Source organism: Zootoca vivipara, chromosome 3 (assembly GCF_965207765.1).
Source record: "Zootoca vivipara chromosome 3, rZooViv2.hap1.1, whole genome shotgun sequence".
In the NCBI taxonomy this organism is placed as follows: Eukaryota; Metazoa; Chordata; class Lepidosauria; order Squamata; family Lacertidae; genus Zootoca; species Zootoca vivipara.
This window is the reverse complement of record NC_142586.1, coordinates 41,502,956-41,516,954: the sequence shown is the minus strand read 5'-3', so window position 1 is coordinate 41,516,954 and position 13,999 is coordinate 41,502,956. Positions and strand designations below refer to the sequence as shown.

The following is a 13,999-nucleotide window of genomic DNA, read 5'->3' as shown; positions in this document are numbered from 1 at the left end:
CCTGCCATAAAAGTGTAAATAATAAGACCACTATTTCATAATGATGTTATTTACTATTAAAGTAGAAATTGGCCAACACTAATGATTTCAGTCCCAATTTGCCTTTCCACAATTGTCAATGCCGTTAAATTTAAGATGGGATCTTGAAAAGGGCATGGGGAATTAGATATCCAAGCTTGCATTCAATTACTTGCATTCAAACCCCATTGAAACCAAGTGGACTGGGCGTATGAGCTTTCCAGGGAATGCATTATATTCACGTCATGAAAATCAAAGCCATAGTTAGTTTGAACCACCCGCTTGAGAGAACTGCTGGTAGTTAAATCTAGGATAGTCACATTGGAAATGCAAGCCCTGCTGGCCCTGGTAATCAGCTTATCAAGAAGAGAAAATCCCATCCCATTGTCTGCTTTGTAACTCCAAGATGCCGCAGTCTCTCTGTTTGTGTAACTTGATGGGGAACCTGTGCCTAACTACTTTGATCAACTACAATTCCCATCGTCCCTGATCATTGGGTATGCCGGCTGATGAGATTTGGAGCACAATACCATCTGGTCCCTATCCCATTTTACATTGGCAATTCAATGCTGAGGGAGCCATTTGATTACCCTTTCCTGCTTCCTGTCTGTTCCTACCCCCATGTGTTCCAGGCATCTGCTGCCTGTACAGTCATTGGACATTGGCAATAAATATCTCCAAATATATGCATACTTCCACATTTGGCTCATGCTACCACTTTTGGTGAGAATATCCAACAATGTAGGAGTTTTGGGACATGAATGCTGATTGCCACTAGGAATGTTTCTACATTAGACCACACATATCTCTTAAAGGTATGTTTCTTCATGATGCTGAACCCAGTGATGCTTGGTTGCTGCATAAAGACCTCTCAAGCAATTGTGGACAGCACTGAAGTCATGTAAAAGCAGCAGGCTCCAAAGAAGTCCTCCAAACAACAGTGGACTGATATAAAATATTCATTGTATTTCCTTGTCATGTATAGATGCTGCAATCAACAACTGGCAGGTTGGCTGTCAGTTGAATGCGATTGGTTTTTCCTACCCTCCAGAATCTCAAACATCTGCCACAAGACTGCCAATTTGCTACATTAGTACCTCCATACACATCATAAACCTGTCTAAAAAGTGTTATGTAGAACTGCTTTAGGACCTGTTTTATCTATGTGAAAGTGTGCTTCTTTTCCTCGGCTACTAATGCTTCAAATCTAAGAGAAGAAAATCAGGAAGAGAAACTAAAGAAAAGTTGGATCCCATATCCAGATTGTATTAAGCAACATGCTGATCATAAACATAACCAAAACATAATATTCAAAAATGCTTTGGGCACTGCAGGAGCGGAATATAATAAAGACCCACATATAAATGGGTATTAAAATTTAATAAAACATACAATGTTTATAAAATAACAAGCACGGCACCAAATAGCCAGACAGAATGCCATCACTCAAAAGACATTTTGAAACAATTCTTAACTTCCTGCTACAAAATTGTGGTTATGTTGCCAAAAGCAACACTCAGTATTAATAATCGGTACTAGTATATGAAGCAGCATGCCAGCACTTAGTTTCATAATCCACAAATCTATTAAATCTTTGCCTATTTTATTACTTTTTCACCTAATTTGTTCTTATTTGCCTTTCTAAGAATATAGCACTCAGCAATATTGAAAGCAACACGATGGCCAGAGACAATTACAGTATAGAAAAGTTTATGGAATAATGCAAAACATCAAAACTATCAAACTTTGTATAATTGGCAAATATCCCATTCTGATGTCCAGCTCTGAACTCTGCTGAACAGTGTTTCCGGATAGCAACTACTGTTTCGTTCAGTTCTTCATCAGCCAATTAGTTCAACAAACACTCGTAAGTAGAAAGATGTGTAATTTCTTCATTAAGCAATCTTTTTTCGAATTGATATAATATACATGAGAATGAAAAATACTCTGGAACAGTGCTCATACGATTAGTCACTGTTGAATCTTATGAGCAAAGCTTTACAAGCTTGATCTCCACCGGGAAAAGTCTGGCACCGCGACTTATTCAAGGACTTTCAGAGACTTCAATTTGATAGTTTTGATGTTTTGCATTATTCCATGAAGTTTTCTATAGTGGAATTGTTTTCTGGCCATCGTGTTGCTTTCGATATTGCTGAGTCACATTTTGCAACACAGGGGTTTGTTTGTTTTCTTAGAATATAGTCTTGCTGAATGGATATAGGTTCACCCCCATTAACATTAGAGGTGAAATGAGATTATCTAACTTTTTTACAAATGGGGCAGATAGTTTATTGGGAGTTCCTACTGACTTTGGGCACCATTTAACAGGAACTTCTTCCACACACAACCCCCTCGAAAGGAATGGAAGTTGTGCAAGAGCATCCGCATGTGCAGGAGAACTTCCTGGTCAATTATGCCACATCTGCTGTCTTCAACAGAACTTTAGGAGCAGGTATGCAAAGTGAGGCGGAATTTTAAAAACGTCAAGCAAGCTACTGAAAGGAGTCTCTGGAGTAAGAAAATGAATGATGCCTCCCTGTCTACATGTCTTTGCTTCACAGCAACTATCAAAGTAAGCATTAGTTTTCTTTGGGGGAATTTATCCAAATCTCACTTCAATATCATGCTTAAATGTTGAAGTAAAATCACCTCTTCCCCTCCCTCTTCCTCTCTCGTGATACTGTATTACTGATGAGTCTTGGCAGTGACAAATGACAAACTGTGTATTCCTCTCTTGGCAGTTCCCATTTGCATTCTGCTGCTGCCGTGCCTCTCTCATTGGGACGGAGGGGAAATAAAATTAAAAAGGCAGAAGTTCTGAGGAGAACATGAAAGCACCCAAAACTGCAGCTGGTCAGCAGTTCTGCAAGGCAATACTCTATGGTACAGAGGGCATGCTGATAAGTAAGAAATCTGAGTTTAGAGGTGATTAGGGGGGAAATTAAGAAAAGTATTTCTGAAAACTTTCCCACTTTTTCTCTTTCTTTTTTTTTAAAAAAAGACTTTAAAAATCACTCAGATAAATGCGAGAGCCCTTCAGAATGAAAATGACTCAGAACAGTTCAGCTAATAAGTTTCGTTATGAGTATGAGTTTTGTATGAGGAGAAGGTGGACCAATAAGATTTCAAGAGGAGCAAAATACTTATCAGACAGGGACTAGCACAGCAGTTTTAACCTCTGCCAAAGGCCGGCTGAGCTCCTCTGGTGGGGTAGCACATCTACCCCCAGAGTCCTTCTGTGTGCTCCATGGAAATAAATCAGAAGGTGTGGCCTTATACTGAGTCAGATTAATGGTACTTCTGGCACAGGATTATCTGTTCTGGCTAGCAGTGGTTCTCCAGGGTTTTCAGAAAGAGGACATTTCCAGCCCTTGAGATGGCAGCGATTGAACCTGGGACCTTCTGCATGAAAAGCAGATACACCCTTCCCCCTCTGCATCCAGCAATCTCACTGTCAGTGGTAGAAACAAGCAGCAGCCTGAATCCACCACATCCAGAGCTCCCTTATTCCTCTAACATGCCCATGGAATGGGGTCAGGGGTAGATTTAGGGCCGTGCGAGGGGGAGGCACGTGCACTAGGCACTGAGCCGAGATGGCACCATCTCAAAGCCTGCTAAGTGAGGCGCTGAGCTTTAGGAAGGGGGCATGAGGCTCAGACAGGGTCCTAGAGTCCTCCCATCTTCTTCTCAAAGCCTAGTTAGAACTTCCCCAGCTTTCAGAAGGCAGTAGGAGGGTTTCAGGACCTGGCCAGAGCATTCACATTTCCTTTCCAAAGCCAGGCGCCTCCTTGCCTGCCTTTGGAAAGGCAGTGCAAGGGCATAGGGCTCTGTAGTACCCAAGTGCACCACTGACTGGGGCTCCTACCTACACCAGCCTGAAGCTTTTGCAGGTATTTCCCCTCTCACTGATGTCAGTGGGGCAAGGGATGAAAAGACCACTCTTCCTTAAACTAATCTAGCCCTTCATGGAGAAAGCCAGCAACGCTCTCTCTTACACACACACACACAGAGAGAAAGAGGGAATACAAAATGTGCCTTTGAATTAGAACAGAGAAGACCAGGTAGCAAAACTGCCAGAATCCCTGGTCCTGAAACCAACGAGCGTTCCATTCAAGCCCTTCTAGATTTCGCTGTAATCTTTTTCCACTTTTTGCTTTCAGGCAAACAAACAAACAAAAAAGCAAAAGAGCTAATGAAAGCCAGGGAAAAAAGAACCTCCCGCTAGACATGAATCTGGCAGCTCTAACACATATCTCAGCAGCACTGATTTCCCATGTGGCCACCTCAGATCGCTAGGCCTCAGCAGCCAAACCAGAATGGATGGCAATAATAATTAGAGACTGATGAGAGGGGGACCCAGAGGAGGGCCAATTTTTTTTTAAAGAAGAGTTAATGAAAGGAGGGTGGAGTATCCAAAATTTCACAAAGGATATGAAGCAAAATTAGATAATCAAAGAGCCTTTAAACAGCAGAAGCCATCCAGTTCATCTAAGAGCAGAGTGAAAAGTACCCAGCACATCAAAAATTGATCACAACTAAGGAATGTTAATGTGTGCTCCCTATCAGGCCAGTAAGATTCAGGGTGACCCACAGCTATTATTTAACGTCAGTATCTGGCCATTTAATTTTCTGCTTCAGTTCCTTTCCCACTCTTCTTCCTCAACCTCTGCCTAATGGCTATTCACTTTCTCTACATCTGATGTTCCTGCTCCTCGAACACTGTGCTCTGACTGGCATTTGATGACAGACTAAACTCTTCCAATAATGGCACCCATGCTCTATAATCAACTGCCATTTTCAATGTGCTAATAGTTCACAATGTGTTCCATCCCTTTAGAATGTGTGTCAGAAAGGAGGAGGGAATGACTCTCATTTGAATACATTTACTCTTCTTCTCCACCGCCTGAATTATGGGGAAGATGAGTCAGTGTTCTGGTGCTAATTTTGTTGATTTCTGGAATGTGAGTTCTTTTTAATGTCCCACTTTAACAACAGTTTGCCAGATATTCTGAACCTGTTTGTTTTTTTCAATGCAAAGAACATACCTGATATTTGTGAGAAGGCAATGTCAGGTTTTTATTTTAAAGTTGTAATTCATATGATACACATGACAGAAAATGGCTTATCTGAAGATTATTGCCTCACTCCAGAGATCTGCATGCAATCAGATATTCATATAGATCTCAGGGGGAGCTGATCCACATCAGCAAAGGAATATGGGCAAGCACTGACTTTCTTGATTGAAATTAATGAGGTAGACAGTCTAAATGAAGGTTCTGCATGATCCATGGATTAGTAGAAACAGGAAGGGGAGAGTAGAGAAAATAAAATTCTGGTACTGGGCTATTTAAAGCAGTAGTTGATCTATACCTTGGAAACAGCATTATGGTAATCGTGTTTCAGAAATGATATAACAGAACTGTGTCCAGGGTGGGTCACAGGGAAGAGTAATAACAACAATTAGCAGTATGAAATGTCTTACATTATAATACCTGCTTCTCACAAGTTACATAACACTTTGGTATGAATACTTACAGAACATAACTGCTCTTCATCAGCCATGAAAGGCACATCAGTGTTGCAAACATAGATTTTCCCTTTTGAAATGTATGGAAAGACATATGTAGTGCTTTCCCCTTTCTTTTAATGCTTCAGCATATTGTAGCAGGGGTGGAAGCCTATTTCAAATGTGTGTAAACCTTTCATAGGTAATACAGTACACAAGTGCTTTCCACAAAAAAATTCCATAGAAAATATTGTAGTGAAAAGTTATTTATTAGGCTAAGAAATTATGGGTTTTTAATTTAAGAACAGAATGGTTAATTAGAAGGATGATTGAATCACATAAACTCATCTTAGGCTGCAATCCTATGCAATAAGTCCCACTGAACGCAATGGGACTTACATCTGAGTAAAGATGCATGGGATTGAACAATAAGGTTCCAACAAAGGAGGGGCTGGAATTAACATACCTAGAAGTCATCTGGTGAAATTAGCATTCAAAATCCAACAAACATAATTTTTGCATACATCTGATTTTGAAACAAAAATTTTAAAAAATCATTCCAGTAGCACCTTAAAGGTAAAGGGACCCCTGACCATTAGGTCCAGTCATGGACGACGCTGGGGTTGCAGCGCTCATCTCGCTTTACTGGCTGAGGGAGACCAATTAAATTTGTCATTGGTATGAGCTTTCGTGTGCATGCACACTTCTTCAGATTGGCTGGTTGGTAGGTTGGTTTACTATTCAAATCACCCAGTGGCTTGATTTTAACATTGGGGTATTTGCCTGAAGTGGTAAGAAGGAAACATAGAAACTCCTACTGGTCCCTGTTGATCCTCCCAGATTTTAATCAGTATGTCATAAAACAAAACAGGACCTATCCATGTGCACAGGAGGGAAAGTGTTTGTATTGGAAGAGAAGAGAATGCCAAAGAACACTACCTTTTGATAGACTCTGAGCTGAGCACACACACTTTAATAGGTTTCTTAGCTCCACAACTGTGAAATGCTTACTGAGATGGAGCAAATTTTATTAAAGAGCTAGTTCAACCATGAAGAGGCCATTCTATGTGCAGTTCAGTGCGTTGGAGGGCTGTATGGTCAATGAAGTTCCCCCTAGGCTATAAAGAAGGTGGCCATAGCAGCTGTAGCATTTCATTGAGAAGGGTCGTGGCATGCAGAAGCTCTCAGGTTTAATCCCTGGCATCTCCTAGTGGGGCTGGGAATGTGGGGTCTGAAATCTTGGAGACCCAGTAGCAGTCCATGGAGTCAATACTGAGCTAGATGACCCAAGGGTCTGGATCAATATAACGCAGTTTCCTATTTGAGATGTCTTAGATAGTTGACACACATTCATCAGGTGGGGTCCTAAAAACTGTTCCTGGACTGTTCCACCTAAACATTAGGAAGAACTTCCTGACAGTAAGAGCTGTTCGGCAGTGGAATTTGCTACCAAGGAGTGTGGTGGAGTCTCCTTCTTTGGAGGTCTTTAAGCAGAGGCTTGACAGGCATATGTCAAGAATGCTTTGATGGTGTTTCCTGCTTGGCAGGGGGTTGGACTGGATGGCCCTTGTGGTCTCTTCCAACTCTATGATTCTATGACTGTACCCCCTCAGATGGGGTGGGGCATTGTCATAGCTGCCAAGTTTTCCTTTTTCTCACGAGGAAGCCTATTCAGCATAAAGGAATTTCCCTTAAAAAAGGGAGAACTTGGCAGCTATGGGCATTGTATGGTATAATGCTTCTTCATGAAAACAAAACTGCATGCATATAGAATCCCAAAATAATCCCAAGAACTGTAGCTTGTTAACTGTAGGTGCTGAGAGTTGTTAAGAGACCCCTCTTACCCTCACATATATTTCCCAGTTACAAGTAGGTAGCTGTGTTGGTCTGACGTAGTCGAAAATGCCAGCAGTGCCCTTCAGCTCTCTATATTGGACAAACAGGCCAAACCCTACGCCAAAGGATAAATGGACATAAATCTGACATCAGGAATCACAAGACAGAGAAACCAGTAGGAGAACACTTCAGTCTCCCAGGACATTCTATACAAGATCAAAAAGCAGCTGTTCAATTACAGACAATTTTCAGAAACAGACTGTAAAGAGAAGTTGCTGAATTGCAACTCATTACCAAGCTTAAAACCATGGAGAGGCCTGGTCTGAACATTGCATTCTTATCTAATTATACATGACAAAGTTTTCTTTAGCACCTCACCCCTTGCTTTTTCCTGCAAGACCGATTGCAGTTGTTAACAGTCATCAACAGGTTTACCACTCCTATCAGCCAATCACCCATTCCCACCACCCTTCTGAGTAATACCTCTCCCCACCTTCTGACTATACATAAGGGTCTGGTGACTTCTGTTTCAGTGTATCTGAAGAAGTGTGCATGCACACGAAAGCTCATACCAATGACAAACTTAGTTGATCTCTAAGGTGCTACTGGAAGGAATATATTTCCCAGAGTTCCTTGAGAAGAGAAATTGACTGTTAAACTACTCTAGAAGGGAATGGGGGGTCTCCAAACAATTGCAACACCTACAGTTAACAAGCTGCAATTCGCAGGATTCTTTGGGGGGAAGCAATGGCTGCTAAAGTGGTATCACAGTGCTTTAAATGCTCGGTATGAATGTGACCTTAGATCATAGCTGCCAAGTTATCCCTTTTTTACAGGGATTTTCCCTTATGCTGAATAGGCTTCCTCGCGAGAAAAGGGAAAACTTGGCAGCTATGTCTTAGATAGTAGGGGAAAGAGTTTAAGCATAGCTCTTTCATATACTAGTTATTCATTTGTAGGGAATGCTTCCTTTTTTATATAACCCCCCACATGCAGTCTGAAGTAGTGAGCTACCCAGGAGCAGTTTTATTGCCTCAGCTGCTGTTTGTGTGAAAAACCAATCCATTTCTATTGGAACCAGCTTGGAATTTATGACTATTTTGTGAGTGTTCAGCCAAAAATAAAAAAAAAAGCTCATCTGTTTCTAAGAGCTCTGGTGAGGCTGTACACACACAACAGTGCCCTTGGGAACTGTTATTGCTAGTATTAGCCATGGCTAAGAGCCACTCTGAAATTCAACCTGTCCCCATCGCCACCCCAAGCAGGAGAGGATTTTAGGTCTGGATGGGGGGCAGCAACCACATAAAACATTTGCAAGGAGCAGCTGAGACACCAGAGCCAAATAGAAGGAATACTCATAATACAAAAGGCTGCTTTGTTGGGTGGTCTGGTTATGTAATAATTTTGCAGTAATAAACAGAAGTTTCATTGAGAGGGGAGGACCTAACAGTACATAACTTCATGGTTTTATCTACAAAGGAGGCTGGTCCATCTGAATGCAGCCTGCACATGTGAAGAACCTCATGAAATATTCCGAGATGGCAAAGAGCTTCTGGAGAAATGATGTTCAACTCATAATACATAGAAGCATTGTGAGTCAAACCAATTCCTATTCTGAACCAAGGTAATTACAACATGGCATCTACAGTGAGAATTAGTCCTGTCTTATTTAAAGCTGCTTCTAGGTCAGTGGTGTCCAAACTTTTTTCAAAGAGGGCCAGATTTGATGAAGTGAAGGGCTGTGAGGGCCAACCAAAGGGCCAACCAATGTTGTTGAACCTTTTTAAGGGTTGGAGTTGTTGAGGGTTTGGGGGATTTTATCCTAGGAAATAAACTGTCACAGGGGCTGGATTAAACAGACCGGCGGGCCAGACTAGGCCCCCGAAACGGACTTTGGACATGGCTGTTCTACTTGAAAGAATCCAGTTTGGCTGATTTACTGTAATTCTAAGCTGAAAATGGTAGCAGTGTGATTCACACTGAGCTTGCTAGATCTTGGTCATCAGTTTAGACTAAGGAAGATTAATAAGAGCATAGTCACAGTTAGCAAAAGCTGGTAATAGCAGCAATGTTTAAAAACCTGTGAAAATAGAAAGGTCTTTGTATTGCACCAAAATGATAGCAATGTGGGCACCAGTGACCGTTCCTGAGGAAGGCCTTCCACCGGCAAGATGCCACCATTGAAAGGACCCTCTTCCTGGTCTCTTCCCACCTTCTGCTGCTGGGAGTGTCTGAAGAAGAGCCTCAGGTGTAGATCTCATTGTATGAACAGATTGATATGAGTTACTGCAGTGCTGTTACCTTGCACGATAGGCCCAGTATAAATTGCTTGTCTGAAAGGGTCCAAAGATTGATGGCCTTCATAATTGACTGATGACTTCACAAGATTTCAGATGTCTCTGCCCCCCCCCCCAAGCATTAGCAAGAGGCAGTTAATGCACTTTAAGACTGTGTATGTACGCATCTATAGACTGCAATTACATAACACGCTTAAATGGTAGCAAGACACATTGAACTCAATGGGGCATATTTGTGGGTAAACATGTATAGGACCCTAGAAAAGAGCCCCAACTGGTATATTCCCTGGGTAAGATTGCACAGTAAGAACTGAACATAAAGCATGCCAAGATTTCCACTATAATCATAAATATAGAGTATAACAGGAACTGAAAATTACTCAATTTTGCTTCTATAAGGGAATTGTGGAAAGGGATTACAGGTGGTGAGGATGTCATAAATGAATGCTATGCTAGAAATATCACAATTAATTCAATAATTGTTTTTTATGAAGTGCTTTCTGGAGCAATTGCTAAATTAAATAAGTCCCAAAGGAGCAGTAAGAGTTAGGAATGGCATTTATAAGAGAGACATGGAATGTAAATCTTGCAGGAGTTAAGAAATGTTTGTATTTAATACCATTAATTCAAAAGTTTTCACAAGAAGCAACCACCCAGGAGTTTTCTAATATCAAGTCCTCCTGGGTTTCAATTGTTTTGCAACAAGTAGCAAGCTCTTATTAATTCCTTCAGCGGTTGTTTTATTAACTTGAACCAGAATGAACTCTACTTGGCACTAATGTAGATATCATTAATACATATAATATCTGGAGTTATTATCTAGGGTAAAAAGCTATCGGGGGCCAGACTACGCACATTATTTTATCACCATTTTAGCTAATCAATAGTTCATGTGCATGTGTTTATATATATTTGCTTTGGTACAGACTTGGAGGCTGACCACTTTCATAGAATTTTCATGTCAATAATAACAGCAATAACCATACAATTGAACCATAACTCCCATTACACTGGTATCACAGCTGGAAGCCCTTTACAAAAAAATTGAATACAAAAGCAGATGGCAATGACCAGACCCTCCCCGCTCCTCCCTCTAGCATCCAATTCTAAATTGATGTTTTAAAAATGTCTGCTGGGTGCCTGAAAATTAATCTCATTTAAAAATTAATTTTGAGACAGTGAAGGCCTCTAGGCTCCATAACATTTCTAATGACATCATCCAGTGTGCCTGCGTACCCTTCCGCCTGGAATTGGAATAGCACTGAGAAGCACAATTTGGGTGGCTTCCAACAGAATATTAAAATACAATAATCTATTAAACAATAAAAAGCTTCCCTAAACAGGGCTGCCTTCAGATGTCTTCTAAAAGTCTGGTAGTTGTTTTTCTCTTTGACATCTGGTGGGAGGGCGTTGCACAGGGCGGAAGCAACTACTGAGAAGGCTCTCTGCCTGGTTCCCTGTAACTTGGCTTCTTGCAGTGAGGGAACCGCCAGAAGGCCCTCAGCACTGGACCTCAGTGTCCGGGCAGAACGATGGAGGTGGAGATGCTCCTTCGGGTATTCTGGACCGAGGCCGTTTAGGGCTTTAAGGGTCAGCAGCAACACTTTGAATTGTGCTTGGAAACGTACTGGGAGCCAATGTAGATCTTTCAAGACTGGTGTTATGTGGTCTCGGCGTCCGCTCCCAGTCACCAGTCTAGCTGCCGCATTCTGGATTAGTTGTAGTTTCTGGGTCACCTTCAAAGGTAGCCCCACATAGAGCGCATTGCAGTAGTCCAAGCGGGAGATAACCAGAGCATGCGCCACTCTGGCGAGACAGTCTGCGGGCAGGCAGGGTCTCAGCCTGCGTACAAGATGGAGCTGATAAACAGCTGCCCTGGACACAGAATTGACCTGCACCTCCATGGACAGCTGTGAGTCTAAATGACTCCCAGGCTGTGCACCTGGTCCTCAGGGGCACAGTTACTCCATTCAGGACCAGGGAGTCCTCCACACCTGCCCGCCTCCTGTCCTCCACAAACAGTACTTCTGTCTTGTCAGGATTCAACCTCAATCTGTTAGCCACCATCCATCCTCCAACTGCCTCCAGACACTCACACAGGATCTTCACCACCTACACTGGTTCTGATTAGAAAGCGAGGTAGAGCTGGGTATCATCTGCATACTGATGAACACCCAGCCCAAACCCCCTTGATGATCTCTCCCAGCGGCTGCATGTAAATGTTGAAAAGCATGGGGGAGAGGACAGAACCCTGAGGCACCCCACAAGTGAGAGCCCATGGGTCTTAACACTCATCCCCCCACCACTTTTTGAACACAGCCCAGCGGAACCACTGTATGACAGTGACCCCACCTCCCAATCCCTCTAGACGGTCCAGAAGGATGTTATGGTCGATGGTGCCAAAAGCTGCTGAGAGATCCAGCAGAAATAGAAAACAGCTCTCACCTTTGTGTCTAGCCTGCCAGAGATCATCTGGTCTGAGAGCATATGGGCATCTAGTGCAAGCCTGCTGTCACTAGGGCCAGTGTAGCTTACTGGGTGAAGGGACCAGGTAGTGGGGAGGTCAGTGTGGAGTGGACCTTCTGGTAGAGCCATTCTGGTGTTCCCACTAATGTGCCCATTCTGAGCAACCTCCCTACCATCTCCCCTTCCTGGTAACCCACAGTGATGGCAGTGCCAGGAGGTCTGGTAAATGGCAGGGCACCTTCACCCTAGCTGCTCCTAAATTTAACCCACCAACACTGCAAGTTCATAAGAAAATCTTAGGCACTCCTGCAGCCTTTGTATTACAAATGAAACCATCTCTTCCACAACTTCCCACCGCCAAGTACAGAGGGAAACAGAGTGGGACAGAGGAAGGTCCCTTAGAATCATAGAATTATAGAGTTGGAAAGGATTATGAGGGTCATCTAGTCCAACCCTTTGCAACGCAGGAATTTCAGCTAAAGGTCTGGGTTCCTTAAGACTTGATCAATCCCATTTCAGAGATTGCATGCAGGACCCAGGCTTTGCAAAGGAGGGAGGAAAAGTGACATGTACAATATGATAAGCAATTTGTTTTGCATATGATGTTTCAGACATGTGGTGAAAACCACAAAGTACTATGCTGTCTAACAAAACACTATAGATTGCTAATCTCTTTTTTCACACATACATTTCTTAGGAAATCAAATGTAGCAAATACATCCAATTTTAGCCCGCTTAGTCAATCTTTGTGGAATACTAACAGCCTGTTATGAAAGTACAGTGTTTTCATTACCGATACTGTAATGGAACACTGAGTTCCTGATCAAGAATGACAACAAAATGGCCAAGTAAAATTTAATTTGTACATTTCTAGAATTGTGAGGGTTTTGTTTTGTTTTTTTACTTATATGGAATTAATTTGATCTTCCACATCAAATACTTTCTTTTTGTCTCTAATCCTGCCCCCCTGAAAAACATTTAGTCCAAGGAAAATTATAGATGTGGGCTGAAATCCTGCACAGTGCTAAACTGCTTCAAAATCCCACTGAAATAAGTGAGATAAGTGGAATAAGTCATGGAAGGTTGTGAAGGATTGTGGCAGAATCATGAAATGATTCATCAGGGAGGGTTTGGGGGTAGGAAACAAAATCTCTTGTTTCCTTTTCTTCTCACTTGGGTGATGTGGGGAGAAACCAATCCTTGTGTGCATACACCAGCCTCTGTGCGCACTGATGTGGTGGGTATACAGAATGAAGTCACTCCATCATTTTCAGCTTCGGAGGTGGATGAGGCAAAAAGCCGAGGGAAGGATACAGAGGAAAACAAAGAGAAAGAGCTGAGATCCAAGTGAGGGGTTTGTCAAGTTGACAGCAGGAAGGGAAGGAAACGTTAGAAAGGGCAGGCAAAAGGAGCTCAGGATAAATAAACTAGAGGAAGGAAGAGAAGACAGTTTGGCAGGAGATGCTGGAAATGAATTTCTGAGGACAGAAAGTCAAGGCCAAAGACTGTCAAAGAAATGAGCCCATCTAAGGAGACTCGGAGTCTGAGAGCTTGGCCCCCTTACTGCCAAAAGTACTGTTGCATTTAATTAGGAAAGGCCTTCCTTTGTTGCATTCTGAGTAATCTCCCCGGAGAAAATGATGCATCCTTTAAAAATGTATCTTGAAATATCCCACACCATGACTCAACCCGGTTCTCCCAGTTCACCTTGAAGGTCCTGTGCTTTTAAAAACCCTTCTTTTGCACCTGCCACAGGCTTCGGTCCACAGGGGAGGGACTCCAGGACAACCAGGCTATCTGCAGAGATAAGGACATGGTTTATTACATTATGTCACACTCTTCCCGTTAAAAAAAGAATTCATGATACAATTGTTAT

General features: G+C 42.3%; 1 long non-coding RNA gene across 2 annotated transcripts in view; it reads right to left on the bottom strand.

Annotated features, from left to right (window-relative positions):
- LOC132591889 (uncharacterized) overlaps positions 1-13,999 on the bottom strand; it is a 242,124-nt gene that overhangs the window by 45,007 nt on the left and 183,118 nt on the right. For both annotated transcript variants that reach the window (XR_015949303.1, XR_015949304.1), the window contains one exon: positions 13,831-13,920. This is a non-coding gene — a long non-coding RNA (uncharacterized LOC132591889). The remainder of the gene's footprint in view (positions 1-13,830; positions 13,921-13,999) is intronic.